We start from the raw sequence: 14,305 nt of genomic DNA on the forward strand, positions 1-14,305 counted from the left end.
AAAAAATAAAATTTATCTCCGTGACACTGTACATGCAACAACGCTGCATGCACCAACACAAATTTAAGAGTGCAGTGTGAAGCCTCTGAGTGTCCACGGGAAAAAAAAATTATGTCTATATTTTTGTAATAATTATGCATTATTTAAGTTAATTTTTCATCTACTTTAATTTATTATTTTTTGAAATGAATTTAATGATAAATCCTCTAAATATAATTTATAAATATAAAAATTTATTCATCTTTCATACGTTGAAGGACTGCAAAACTGCAAATCCACAATAATGATTGTTAACTTTTTATTAATAAATATTATTTACTATTATTTTAAATTTAAATAACATATATTTTACATGCACTTAAATAATGTATTATTTAATAATTATATATTTTATTATTTAAAATAAGATATAATAAATTAATAATTATATATTTATTTTAATAATAAAATAAATAATATGATATAGTAAATTAATAATTATATATTTATTTTGATAATAAAATAAATTATATGATATAATAAATTAATAATAAAATTTTTATTTTAATAATAAAATAAGAATATTATATATATCTTTATTAGTTATTTTATTAATCAATAATAATAGTTAGACATAATTTTATTAAATATTTAATATAAATTCATCATTATCAATTATCAGTCATCAACTATCAACTAATAGTAATAATTATTTACTATTAATTATTAGCTGTATCTAATAAATAAACTAAACAGCTCTAAGAAAGCAACGAAAATAGAGAATTTTGATGTTAAATGTTTAACGCTCCTATTATACCAAGTTCGCTAATATTAAAATTTACATTTTAACTTGGCATTAACCTACTTTAGTGCTCAGCTTTATTATATTTACATAGAAATGTCTTAAAACTTTACCAAACTTAAAAAGAAAAATTAAAACAAGGTTAGCGTTAATTTGGTAAAAAAGCAAACCCTCTCTTACCTTTTCATACAAATGAAAATTAAAGGCCTAATAGAATCCTTGATCACTTTTGGTCATTTTAAATCATCAAAGAACATTTTAAAGTATCTATAAGCATGTTGAACCAGATAAGCTTATTCCATCAAAGTCCTCTTGAAGATGAAATGAGACTCAACTTTTTAAAGTTCTGTTATCAACAAATTCAAGTTCACTTGAGCCAAAAAAAAATTAAATCAAATAAATTAATCTATTTTTATCATAATGTATAGATTTTTGAAGAAAGTACAATTTAGTATATTGTAATTACGTGCTTTTTTTTTTTTTTTTTTAACTTGACTAATGAGCACATTGTACTTCTTGTCGTTTATGTATTTTGGACAATTTGCTTTAGTGATTCATTTTGACTAACGTAATAATTTTTTTTTTCAATAAATTAATTCATGTTATTGGAGCATGAGACTCACTAAAAATTAATAATTAAAAAATAAAAAATAAAAAAGTTATTGCTTACTATGTAATAACCTAAAAAAAAATAATTAAATTATTATTATTATTATTATTATTATTATTATTAAAACTTGTTTAAAAAGAGTTTTAGTAGAAGTGGACTTTATTGAAAAAGGTTAGACTTAATTGAAGAACTCTTGATAGTTTAAGGATCAATTGATAATTTTACTTTAGGTTAAACACTAAAAAGTTGAAAGTTACGCTAACCCACCCCCTTCTTATATTCTCTCTCCCTCTCTTTTTTTTTTTTTTTTTTTTTCTTCCCTTTTCCTCTTTTCTCCTCCCTTTCCCCTTCGGGCAGCCACTTGTCCCCCACTGTCTACCACCCCTGGCAACTTGCAAACACCAGCGCACCTTTTGCGGCAAGCTACTGGCTGGAAAATCATCCCACACACATAAAACACAAATTTTGATTTTTCGATCGTTTCTTCGTTGTTTAGCCACCATTTTCGGCATTCTTGGTATCAAAATGCTCATCTCCTTAATGGCATTGTGTAGATATCAAACTTGTGCGGTATTGTTTCCCAGTTTGCCCAAATTTAACTTTGAAAGTTTTAGCTCATTTTGACTTCTAGACAAATTTCTCCCAAACTGGAACTTTTCTAAAAAAATCCGAGTACACTAGTGTGTTGTACACTCTGAGAGCTTTGAAACGATATCAATTCAAGAATTTTTTTGACACTAAAAAATTTCTGAGACCACAAGCTTGCTGGTGAGATTTCGAGTCTTTAAGATTGTCTTATTATTAAATAAAATTATATTATGACTCTTGGTACTATGAGCTTCATGTAGGTACTTTTATTTTGGAGAAATTCTACTAGTGCTCGAGACTATAATTTTGATCCGAATGCATGGGCCCTAGGACCCACCTCAGAAGTTGGTCAATATTACAGTCATTCCTACCATCTTCAAACGCTCCTGAACATGTTCTAGATGTCAAAATTAGCGTAAGTAGATTTGAACTCAAATTGACCCTTTTTGCCTTAAGTTGAGTTTAGCTCGTTAACTAATAAAATATTCGTGAATCAATGAAATGCACTATTTTTAATTATGATATTAATATAACATTATTAAGGACCTTAGAGAATTTTTATGGGAATTTCAGAGTTGATTTGGATAATTTTGAACTATAGTGAAGTTTAAACACCTGAACTTAAATAGAACAATGCTAGTTTAGGTTGTATTGGTATGCCCCGGATGGGCATCATGTTGTGTTGTGTTGTGGGCCTAAGGCCTTTGAATTGTTGAGATATAAGTTGTATTTTTATTGTAAGGAGGTTAGGTCCTAGGTATAGGAAAAGCTCTGCCAAATTCCTAGTATGAACCTAAGAGTTTTTTTTATCTCTTTACAAGTTATTGTTGGTCAATTTTTAATAGTTCTTTGATGTATTTGCTTAGTAGTTAAACATACATGCATAAGTAGTCAAATATATAGGAGCACTTTATTGCCGCATATTTATTTCTTGTTAATCATTTGTGGTTACCACTTAAGGATAATTTAGAGCTATGTGTGTGTGTGTGTGTGTGTGTGGAGTATATTATGGATATGGATTGGATAGGTAGATGTGGCTTGAGCTTATCTCATTAGGACCTAATCCCTATAGAAGTGGTAAATCGAGGTGAGGCACGACTTTAAGTTTATCTTGCTAGCCTCTGCACTTAGATTTAAGTGAAAGTTCAGCTTGTTGAGCTCGCTAGCAGGTTTTGAATTAAAAGAGCTAGATAGGGAATCAACTCTCATTGTTATGTATAAAAAATGCATCACTGAGTGTGCATATAGCTCTAAATTATCTTCTTGTGTGAGTGTTGGATGATTTACTTATTGTATGTGTTCAGTGTGCATCTCATACTTATAGATGTATTAGTTGTAGATAACTATAGAAATTATATTTATAATCAATATCTAAATTATCTGAGTTGAACAGTCACCCTTATTCAATTATTTATTTTCGAAGTAACAGGTGGATGTTATTTTAAAATTAACATGCTTTCTTTCTCGTAAAGAAATTTGAAACTGTTAATGTATTAAATGTTATTGAACTTATTTAAATCTAGAACTTCGCAATGACTATATTAGTTTTTCCTTATGATGTAGAAACTAACTTGTTAAATTTATTATGTATGTGTGACTTTGGATTCAGGGTGAGCGGAGCTCCCCGTTATGGTTTTGGATTTGATTGTGGCTTTTAAGATGAACTTAGCTCCCCTAATTGTAGATTTTATTGTGTTATAGTCAAGTGAGTTTTCCTCCCAATTGCTTCATTGTTGGGTTGTAGATTGTATAAGTTTACTATGAGTTTCAGAAGCCTTGTGCTAACCCAAGTTCTAATATCGATCTGGCCTAGAAACTGGGTTGTGACAAAGATGGTATCACAGCATAAAAACTCTAGAGTCTTGGGAGGTGTATCAAAGGTGTCATATGTGAAATATAGGATCGTCGTCCATTTTTGTTTTGTCATTATTACATTTAGAATTCTGTGTTATATCCTATTATGTGTTTATAATTATCTATGCTTAAATTTTTGAATTTGATTTTTTCCTTACTAATCTAGTTTCAATTTTAGAAAGTGATGCATAGAGGTAAGAGGAGTGCTGTAGTGCAACAACCAGATGCTAAAGATGAAGCATCTATGCAAAATGAAGTGCTAGGTCTTGTACCATGTGGTAGGAGACCTAGAGCTGCTCAAGCTAAAGAGCAACAATAGCCACAACCATAACCCCATATGGCACTGAGTCCTATAGATCTTATGATTGTCACCATTGCAAGATTATAACAAATAATTGAAATGATGGCGCAGTATATGGCAAACCTTCCACAGCAGTAGCTAATGCAGAGGGTAGAATCATACAAACAGATAATTAATTTTAAAAAGCTAATGACTAGGGAATATGATGGTACTGGAGATGCTTATAGGTTTATGGATATAGTCAAGCAAGTTGGTGTGGAGCTATAATTATCTGACAGACACTTGATAGAATGTGTACAATATGTTTTGGGAATTGTGCCAAGGTAGTGGATGACTGACTATATCCTCCCATAGATTGAGGATTTAATATGGGCTTAGTTTTCAGAGCTATTCATTAATAGGTTTGTTTTAGAAAGCTTCCAAGATCATCACCAATAGGCCTTCAAGATAATAAGGTAGAATGGAAGATCGATTAATGATTATGCAGCTAAGTTTTTAGACTTAAGTAAATATGCCCTATCGGTTATTGCTACAGAGCCGATGAACGTCAAAAGGTTTCTAAAGGGATTGCATAAAAAATATGCCAATGGTTGAGTTAGCAGATCAACTGGACTGGGCATGCCAAATTGAAATGAGTTGCATGGACAGTGATAGTAGTAGATCTAAGAAGAGTAAAGCATAAGGGTCATCTAGTACTCAGTATATGGGTGCTAGTGGAGGAATAAGTCAAAGTAATTTTGGTGGTAAAGTTAGGGGTAATAGGAAATAAGGCTTTAAACATCAGTAAAGGGGGTTTAGAATAGGTTATAGTTCCAGTAGTGGTCCGAGTTCCGGATACAGCAGTTCAGGATCTGGGCCAGAATCATCTTTTGCACCTTGTCCTTAGTGTGGGAGAGTATACCAGGGACCATTTCTATTGATTATTGGGGCTATTTCAGATGTGGCTAATAATGTCACTTTGCTAGAGAGTGTCTGATGTTTAAGGATTAGCAAATGAGATCACAAGGTTCAATGGCTAATGCATCCTGAAAGTTGTTTCTTGGTACCTCCTCTATGTTAGGTAGGTAGTTTAGTGGTTAGTAGAGCCGAGGATAAGGTGGACATAGTTTTGGTGGTAGATCTAGTGGCAGAGGCCAAACATAAAGTTTTGTATAATCAGGCAGGGGACAGGCTAGGGTGTTTACTTTTACTCATTAGGATGCTCAAGCCTCGTATGATATGGTGCCATGTATATTTCAAGTTTTCTCTTTAGACGCGGGTGTGTTAGTAGACTTGGGTGTTACGCACTCGTTTGTTTCCTATGTTTTTGCTTTAAGATTTGGTAGGAGCCCTGTGGCATTAGAATGCCCTTTATCTATAGTTATTCCTCTTAGTGATATCATAGATGTGGCTATGGTTTTTCCTAACTGTCTGGTGATGGTAGATGGAGGCAACCTCTAGTAAACCTAATTCCCTTACTAGTAATGGATTTTAATGTAATTTTGGAGATGGATTGGTTTTCAACCCATTATGCCATTTTGGATTATAGAAATAAGACAGTGTTATTTCATATTCCTAGGGTTGATGAGTTTAGTTTCGATGGAGATAGGAATGTGGCATCTTATAACCTTGTGTTGGCAATTAGTGTTTGGAAAATGTTAAGATGTGGTTGTCAGGGTTATTTGGCCTTGGTGAGGGACATGTTAGTGGATAATGGTGGTGTAGATAATGTCCCCATAGTGAGGGAATTTTTAAATGTTTTTCCCGAGGAACTACCAAGGTTGCCTCCTAATAGAGAAATTGAATTCTGTATAAATACTATACCAGGTACAAGCACCATCTCTATACCACCATATAGGATAGTGCTAACAGAATTGAAGGAATTAAAGGAACAGGTGTAAGAGCTTCTAAATAAGGGCTTTATTCGATCGAGCACATCACTTTGAGGTGCTCTAGTATTGTTTGTTAGAAAGAAGGAGGGGTCCTTGAGGTTATGTATCGACTATAGGCAATTGAATAATGTGATAGTTAAGAATAAATACCCACTTCCTCAGATTAATGATTTGTTTGATCAACTACAAGGAGCAGAGTACTTCTCCATGATAGACCTATTTTGGGTTATCATTAATTGAGGATATAGAGAGAGTATATACCAAAGATTGTGTTAAGGACCAGGTATTGCCAGTATGAGTTCCTGTTGATGCCTTTGGACTCGCTAATACGCTAGTAGCCTTTATGGATCTTATGAACAAAGTGTTTAGACCGTTCCTGGATCGCTTTGTAATATTCATAGATGACTTATTGATATATTCTCAGATAGAAAAGGAGTGTGCTTGGCATCTGAGGATGGTTTTATATACTTTGAGGGAGCACCAGCTATATGTCAAGCTTTCTAAATTTGAGTTTTGGTTAGAGAGTATATCATTCCTAGGTCATGAAGTTTCTAAAGAAGGTATCTAATTTGATCCCAAAAAAGTAGAAGTGGTAACAAATTGGCTTATGCCTACTATAGTCACATAGATATGAAATTTTCTAGGCTTAGCAAGTTATTGTCAGTGTTTTGTGCAAGATTTCTCCAGAATTGCAACTCATTTAACTCGGTTAAAACAGAAGAATGTTTAGTTCTTTTGGTCAAATGCTTGTGAAGAAAGTTTTCAGAAGCTTAAAGACTGTTTAACCACTATTCCTGTGTTGACCTTGCCTACTAGTGGACAGGGAAATATAGTGCATTGTGATGCTTCTAGGGTTGGTTTGGGGTGTGTATTAATACAACATGGCAAGACAGTGGCTTATGCATCCCGATAGTTGAAGAGGCATGAGCAGAATTACCCGACCCATTATCTTAAAATGGTGACTATAGTCTTTGCACTAAAAATTTAGAGGCACTATAGAGAAATGAGCAAGATATACACCGACTAGGGCTATGCACGATTCCTAGGAGTCTGAACCAAATAGAAGAATTGAACTAAATTGAACTAGAATAAAAAAGAAACTGTTATTGTAAGAATCGAACTGAATCGAACCGAAGTTATTTTACTATTTTGGTTCGGTTCTGGTTCTTCATCAATAACTAAACCATAACAGAACTAAAGAACTGATTTTATACATACATATTTTTTTTTATAATTTAGATATATTACATAGCTTTAATAAAATTATATATATTATATGCAATTAAGAATATTATATATATAATTTAATTTGTTATTAATTATAAGTATATATATATATGTAACTTAATATTAACTTTTATTATTTTTAATTATGAATATATTAAATCACTTTATAGTCATTAATTATCTTATTAAATCACTTTTTAATTATGTAGTATATTTTCTTATTAAAAATTATATAATTGAAAATTTTGTATAAGATAGTAAAATATATTTATTAAGACATATGCTGTGAAGTGACTTAATTTATATATGTATTATTTCATAGAATTAAATTTTGACCCACTCAAAATGTCAGTGGTGCGATCTAAATAAAATATTTTGTGAGGTCTATGATGATAGTGGAGAGCGTGGGCAAAAAACAATATTTAAGAGTTGACGTTAAAATTGAATTCACTAAGTTTAAGATTACATTAGCTATTTTATTTTTAATTTGAAAAAGTTTTAATTACAATCTATAAAATTTTTATAAATATCTACTATATTAAAATTAAATTTATTTTTAATACTTAGTATTGTGAATCAAAATTTACATTGGTAAAAATTATATATTATCTAACAAAATTTTAACTTTAAAGAGTTGAATAAAAATATAATAAAGAATTTCTCTAAAGACAAAAATTGCATAGTTTGTGCTATTAGCTTCGGTTATATTAATCCTAACTCATATTATACTCATTGATTTGCTATTATTTTATAATTTGGATGGAAATATTATATAACTTGTTATGTGTAGGATCGAACACTTACTACCATATCAAAATTTTAAATTCTTGGTAGAGGCGCAACTTATAGCGTAGCAGTCTAAGCGCCATGAGTCAAAGGGATCTGGGCAGAATGCTGACTCACTAAGCTATCCCACTCAGTGCCAACAATCCACCCCAGCAATTGCTAGGGATTCAAACTCATGACCTTGGCTTTGATACCATTTGTAGGATCAAGCGCTTACCACCATGCCAAAAGTTTAAGCTTTTAGTAGAGGCATAACTCCAACCCTTTATAGCATAACAACTCAAGCGCTATGAGCTAAAGGGATTTGAGCAGAATGCTGGCCCACTGAGCTATACTCACTCAGTGCCAACATTATGAATATTTAGTGTTATCTTGTATTTTTATATGATAATTGTTAGTTTGATTGATGAGGACATCATGGTGGACCTTGAAGCACCACAATTCAAAGGAGCCATAACAAGGTCAAGAGCCAAAGCTTTGCAAGCACTAATCATGGAGCAAAAAGCCCTAACACATTCGGCCAACACTATGGGGAGTCAAGTGGAGTGCTTTACAACATTGCAATTACATATTCAAGGTGATCCTAGCTTGATCAAATTGGGAGGAAGCTATTTGGAGGCTTGTTGAAATGGCATGCCATGTGGCATGCCATGTGGATGGTGATGTGGCAATTTAGATTAGGTGGCAGCACATGTGGATGATGTGTTGGTATGCTCACTTACCATTTTGGTTCAAGTCATTATCCATTGTATAAGTGATAAGTGGGAAATGTCATTTTCAAACCTTTTTGCATTTTTAGTAAAAACTAAAGTTCCAAATCTAGTTACAAGTGGCAGACTTTAGGAGAAGAAATGGTAGACTTTGGGGGAAGAAATCTAATTTTAGAGGCCTTCCTTTTGTGGTTAAGTCATTTAAACATTTAAGGAAAGGTGTTATGTAATAACCAGCCAAGTATGGACCATTAGGCATTTGCCATGCTTGGCCAAATAGCCATATAAACTCCTTCTTCTTCATTTTGTCAATTGGCAGATTAGGTTTTATGTTTTGAGAACTCCGTTAGAGAGAGTTTGAAAGAACTTAAGCTTAAATACTCTTAAGTGAGGTTATGTTCTTTGCTAAGTTCCACCTAGAACTTAGATTCAATACAAGTTTGTCACTTGTATTGTTTTAAGCATATACTTAAGATTACTTGGCATAAGTTTCCATTTTATTTCAAGTGCTTTGACTCTTTGTAATATGTAACACCCCTATATTCATTAGTTCCATACATTCCACTATTCCGGTAACTAGTGTCTGTCCAGATAGTCAGGATGTTCAGAACCATATTTAAGTCATCTAGAAAAGCCATGAACAAAAATTAATAGCAATTATACGAAGATGAAATGGAAATAAGGAAAATAAAGCATGATGGGTTAAATGAGCTAAGGCCACAGCGATGGGTGACTGAACCAGGAAGTGACTGCGAGGTCAGTCGCTGCCCTATTTTGGAGTGGGACCCTATGGCACCCCAGGTCTAAGGATTATTGCGAAGCTAATGGTGTTGTGAAAACCATAGAAAAGAATAGAGAACCAGGTCAAATAATTGAATCAGAGTTTAGGAAGCAATCTAGTACTATTGAAAAATTGATCAGACCCGATAAGGGGCATTTTGGTTAATTTACTCTTAGAGTTGAATTTTGACCTGCATGTCTGTTAAAATGTAGGAAACTAAAATATTGAAAAATGATTAAAAATGTAGAGATGTGTAGGAGAAAGAAAATGAAAGAAAGGAAATTTCAAATTATAATGGATTATGACATCACTAGGATGATGTAAGCATGATCAAATTAAAATTTTAATTTCTAAATCACAAAATTTGTAGATAAATATCAAAATAAGAAGACAAAAAGGATTGTCTTCTTTATTTAGATGGCCGGCTCACTTCCATAAACCCACTCCCTCCATTGTTGCTCATTTTAACCATTTGAAACCTTGAATTCTCTTCCCAAATCCCATAGTTACTAAAACAAAAACTTGATTTTAGACCTTGGTAGAGCTATTGGAAACAAAAAGAAGAAGAAAGAAAGGAGATTTGAAGAAGTAGGAAATTCACAAATTAAGGTATGTTATCTCCCTAACCTAAATAAATATGTATGCATGAAATTGCATTTAGATATGAGAAAATAACTTAGGAAATTGAAGAATTGTGCATGAATCTTGAAGTTGAAATTTTGGCCAGCCATGGGGGAAGTATGATTTGAGGTGATTTGATGAAATTGAACATTTAATTTAGCTTAAATGAGACTATGAACAGGAAATAGGTGATAAATGGCATAGGAATTGTATAGGTGTATGAAATTGGGAAGACAAGAATTAGGGTTTTGGCTGGAAATTGGGGATTTTGAGAATTAGTAACCAATTGATGTTTTGATGCTCAATTTTGGTCATTTAGAGTGCTTTGAATTGTGAATTGATGATTGGAATTGAGTTGAGTTGAGGATGTGGAATTGTTGAATTCTGGACAGCTTGACCTCTGTCCACTTAAGAGGTTATAAGTTGAATTGTATAATTCAGTTGGTATGAGACTAATTTGAGATGAAATTAGGGTCATAATGCTACATTTTTTATGAAGAAATCTTGCTTAAAAACTGACCATAAGTTGGTCTAAAATTAGGGTAAATCCGGATTTAGCACCCTGTTACTGGACAGAATTGACCATATGAGCAGTACATGTTCAAATGGTCATAACTTTGTGTAGAGAGGTCCAAATGACCTGATTTTTGAACCATTAGAAAGCTTAGACATAGTAGAACATTTCTTATGAAGAACATATAACCCAGATCTGACTCTAACCAAACCAAATTGCTAGCAAAAAATAGGTCATCAAAACTGCCAGAATCAAAATTTACCCAGAATTATGGACAATGACCAATCCGGCCATCCTTAATAAAAATGGCATAACTTGAGCTACAAAACTCCAAATGGAGTGATTAAAAAATGAAATTAAAGCTAAGATAGTAAGGAACAACTTTGATGAAGAAAAGTTGATCAAATTTCCACTGTAGATAGGTCCAATAGAACAGTAAACCCAAGTAACCAAAATTGAAATTTTGGAATTTCTCTTAGGGAGTTTTGAATTTCAAGTGCCAACCAATGCTAACAAATGTAAGACCCAAAATGTGGTATATTGGTGTAATTGGAACTAGTATACTTATTATGTATGAAAAAGTCAATATTTTACCTAATTAGTCAAATGAATAGTAACCACCATAGCCATAAATACAAAGAATCCAACCTTAGGAGATTTTATGGGTAAAATTAAATATGCAAAGATTAATTATGGGATTAATTATTAGAAATGGTATGGAGGGATATTGAAACACTTTAAAGTTATGTGTTTCAGTTCGAAAGAAGCCATACAAGGAAGAAGGAAAAATTGGAATAGATCAAAACAAGAAACGAGGTTTGTGCACAACTAGCCTTTAATTTATAAATGTTTTACATAATTTGAATGATTAAATGATTTTATTTCTTCATGATTTATGTTTATCAAGTTATGATTTTATTCCAGCATTTATTGAATATTGTTGTGGGTTAAATGAATTTGATTTTGGGAAATTGTGATTGAAATGGGATTTGCATGAAAATGGAAATTGTAATTTGAATTGTGATTTGCATGAAAAATATCGATTACTGAGATTGGCATGAAAATGAACTTATATTGTGATTTATGCTCACAAAAAGGGCAATGAATTTTATGACGTTATTTTATATCTCACTTCTAATACTCAACATGGTTATTACCCGTCCCTCATTTGTTGAGGAGACACTGGAGTTAGCTTTGTTTTGATTACCATGGTACGTGTACATTGATGATGTGGTCTTTCTCATATAAGAGGTTAGATCTATATTGAAGATGGCCCTTTCAGAAATTAATTTGTTATGGTGTAATGGACGGAATGTGCACGATTCGATCTCCCCTACTATAGGGAGTGAGAATAACTTCGAAGATGGCCCTTACGGATTGGTCTTGCATTAAGTTAGTAAGAATAAGAATGGATTTGAAAGTGAGCAATCGTGTTTTCCAAGTGATATCTTATGCACAAATGATTTAAAAGAGATTATTTATTTTAGTTGGTTTATATTTTTATGCTTTTCCCTATTTAGTGAAATTTAATATTTATTTCCATAAAGTGATGGGAATATTTCAAATGTCCATTTATGATTTGTTAAATTGTAATTATTGATCAATGTCATTTAAACAAATGATTTACATTATTGGAAGCATTGATTTTAATTTTATGAATTATGATGAAATTAAATATTTCCAAATTCTTTGCTATGATTTTGTCAATGTATAGTGTATTACATTTGAAATTATTAGTTGTGCACCACAAAGTTCATCGCTCAGTGATAGCTTTGTATACTGTCGCAGGTGAAAGGAAGGATAGAGCAGCTGAGTGAGATCACTTGAAGTTATGCTTTGAAGACAGGTTGGGATTAATTTTGAGTATATTGTAGGTAAACCATTAGACATTAGATTTTGATGTAGGTATGTAATTATGTATATGCAAGTATGTTTGAGCAGTTGTACAAAAACTCTTGTAATATTATTTTGGTATGTAATCAAATATAGATTATTGTAATATTATCTAGAAATTTTAATTACCTGTATATTTTTATAAAATAAATTTTATTACCCCAATGAATGCAGTACTTAAATTTCTTTCTGAATTTTATAATTAATGAATTACTTCCTTTATGATGAGTTTTGTTGAAAAGGAATTGAGTTGATTGCTGGAAATGATTTATCAATTGTTGAGATTGGATTAGGAGATTTTTGTAAACTGTTTTTGTAGGTAAATTGAAGAACTGTTTTCACCCATTTTTAGTCGTAATCACGCGAATTTTCTGCAAAAATTTTAAAAATGCTATATTATTACTAAATAAGTTTTATGACACATCCTTGAGATGAAAACACTCAAGATAAATTTTTTATCACCACGCTAAATTTGAAAATGCATTTGTTTTGTCAAAATTCCTTGTAGTATATTTAATAGATTATCGGTAGGCGAAGTTCAGTAATTTATTAGGTATACTACGGGATCATGTCACACCTTATAGAGGAGTAGGGTGTGACATGTTTAAGTGGTATCAGAGCATAGTTTTCAAAGCATGTTTTGAACTGTGAATTTGATTATTTTTCTCAGTAAGTACAACTGCTCAAACATTTGATACATATAGTACATTTACATCGTAAATATGAACTAATGAGGAGAAATCTCCTTGTATAGGTTATTCAGAGAATAGAAGATTCTGTAAATAGAAATGGAAGAGGGAGATAAGATAGTAGAATAAGCAGTTACAGTTGAGGCACAAGAGGAGGCTCTAACTCCTCAGAATATTAGAGATCCAACTGCATCAGTTTCGCTTATGCAGATTTCTGCTCAATTAGCCCAGCAGTTGGCTATGCACTTTCAACAACTGGCTGATAGTATACTAGCCCAAGCCCAAACCCAACCCCCATAAGGATAACATGAAAAAGGAAAAAGTGGGAAACTAACTGGTCAGAGTTCGAGTAATAACTTGGGAAAGAGGAAGAGCGTTGGGGAGTCTAGTGCTTACGGATATGATAGAGGCAGATCTTCGGGATAGAAGCCACCAAGAACCAGTAGTTGAACAAACAGAAGTTCCTATCCTACCTGTATCAGTGACGTTTGTGGCAAGCTACATGGGGATAATTGCTATAAGGCCACTGGAGCCTGTTACAATTGTGGTGAACTCGGATATTTTGCTAGGGATTGTACTAGAGCACGTCAACCTATGCTACATACTGCACCAAAGAGATCAGTCTAAGGTTTTGCCCTTAGAGGTCTACAGATAGTCAATAGGGGTAGAGTTAAAGATAGAGGTAGTACTACTTGCAATCATAGCACAATGAAACAACCTAAACAGAGTAGTACACCATCTAGGGCGTACTCCACGCATCAAGGAGAAGAAGCAAAGACTTCAGACGTAGTTATCGGTATGTTCTCAGTTGTAAAAGGAATAATTATGTACTATTTGATTTCAACTCTACTTATTCGCATGTTAGTACTAGAATTATATGTTTTGCTGCCATTCCCTTGCATGGGAATAAATTTTGATTTGATAGTGATTAGCCCTTTAGGATAAGAATCATGGTACTAAGTGTGAGTGGAACCAATTTTGGAAGAATTTGTTAGTGAAAGATATTTTTCTGGAATATAATAAATTCTAGATTTAATTAGTGTGCTTATCTAGTGCAAGGCTAGAGGACCTAAAGATGA

The sequence above is a fragment of the Hevea brasiliensis genome, chromosome 3 (assembly GCF_030052815.1).
Source record: "Hevea brasiliensis isolate MT/VB/25A 57/8 chromosome 3, ASM3005281v1, whole genome shotgun sequence".
In the NCBI taxonomy this organism is placed as follows: domain Eukaryota; kingdom Viridiplantae; phylum Streptophyta; class Magnoliopsida; order Malpighiales; family Euphorbiaceae; genus Hevea; species Hevea brasiliensis.